This window comes from Capsicum annuum, unplaced genomic scaffold, assembly GCF_002878395.1.
Source record: "Capsicum annuum cultivar UCD-10X-F1 unplaced genomic scaffold, UCD10Xv1.1 ctg82787, whole genome shotgun sequence".
NCBI lineage: Eukaryota > Viridiplantae > Streptophyta > Magnoliopsida > Solanales > Solanaceae > Capsicum > Capsicum annuum.
This window is the reverse complement of record NW_025893603.1, coordinates 1-1,703: the sequence shown is the minus strand read 5'-3', so window position 1 is coordinate 1,703 and position 1,703 is coordinate 1. Positions and strand designations below refer to the sequence as shown.

The 1,703-nt window shown below is 36.2% G+C and overlaps 1 long non-coding RNA gene across 1 annotated transcript; it reads right to left on the bottom strand.

Moving 5' to 3' along the window:
• Nucleotides 1–909: 909 nt before the first annotated feature.
• On the bottom strand, nt 910–1,644 carry LOC124895527. Its single transcript, XR_007051768.1, has 2 exons — nt 1,495–1,644; nt 910–1,130 (listed from the first exon to the last, which is right to left on the bottom strand). It is a non-coding gene; the product is annotated as an uncharacterized LOC124895527 (long non-coding RNA).
• Between the last annotated feature and the right edge of the window lie 59 nt (nt 1,645–1,703).

Below are 1,703 nucleotides of genomic sequence, written 5' to 3'. Positions count from 1 at the left end.
AGATAGTTTGTACATGTGAAGAGAAGAGGTGTAGAAGTCCGGTGAGAAGTTGTGAGAGATTGGATTAATGGGTACGAGGAGAGGTAGAGGTAGACTGAAGAAGTATTAAGGAGATGTAATTAAACAGTACATCGAACAACTTTAGCTTAACAAGAAAAGTACCTTAAATAGGTGAATATGAAAGTCGCGATTTAGGGTAGAAAGTTGGTAAATAGTTGAATTTGATCATGTTTTTCGATCGGACTAAGCTTGGTAAGAGTCGGGAAGCACATTATATGTTGTAGTATTAGCCTTATACGCATAGTTTTTTGTTTAGATGCTTGTTATCATTTGTTACCTTTTATGTTTTCAGTTATTGCACTATTACTACTTTCCATATTAATTGACATGCATTCTCCATTGATGTTTTTCCATTTTCATAACTATTTGGATTTGCTACACTGAAACCAAGGGTCTTTTAAATAAAACCTCTCAACCTACAAGAGATGGGGTAAGGTTTGCAAATATTCCACACTTTTCGGACCCACTTATGGAATTACACTGGGTGCAATCTTACTAGTGAACTCTTGTGAGGGATTGTATGAGTTCTTACCTTAAATATAAGAGATTTTATTTATTTTTTATAACTTAGTAAACTAAGGGGTTGTTTGGTTGGGAACAAGTTATTCCGGAATTAATTATTCCGGGATAAGTTATCCCACCATGTATATGAGGATAACTAATCTTATCACTATGATATAAATGGTGGGATAAAAAATCGCCGGAGTACCTAATATCTACAACCAAACGCAAGATAAAATAATCCTGCATTTATCTCGGAATTATTATACTTTATACCTCACACCAAACGACTCCTAAGAAATTTATAAATTGCTAGAGATAATTTACTTTAAACAACAGAGGACATTAACCATGCAAAATAGATCATTCAAATAAAACACGAGAGAAAGATTATTGTGCCCGTCATAATAACAATCCTATGAGTCTAGGAAAAAAGAACATAAGTCATTATCATCACATATTTGTTCTTCGGTATCCAACTTCCTTTGGTCATTTTCGACACAATCATCACAAAAAGCAATTGATTGAACTACTGCCTTATCCCCTCTTCCAATGGTTGATGCTTGCACCTTAAGAGGTTAAAAAATTGTAAGAGACCATTAACTTTGAAGTTTAAACACAGGAGATCATTTAAACAAAACATGAGAGATCATTAAGTAACTTGAGATATTATGCTGCAAGAATACTTACAATACAAAGTTAACACCATCTACCCACCCCTATCAAACATTGTTTAGTTTCGGATTGATTACTCCACGACAATTTCTTTTGGAGGGTGGAGGGTGGGGGAAAGGGGGATTTGGGGTATGGGCAGGCTCGCCACCTGAGCTGCATCCGACATCCAGGACAAGGTTTGAAACAAATGATTATATGGATTCTAGAGTGTAGTTCATAACGGGAGAGTTGAACAACAAAAAAGACAACACAAATGACCTCATTTTCTCCAACTTTAACATTCTCTTTGTGTCCAACAGCAGATTTTTGTTCCTTTGTCATGGCCACCTCCTCTAAAGAATCCTCCTTTGACACGTCCTCAGCGTCCTCATCCCCGTCACTCACCACCGGCCCAGAAATAGTTTCATAGGAAACAGCTTCTGTTGTCATCTCTTAGGTTAAAATTTAAATTTTATAAGGGGATTTGG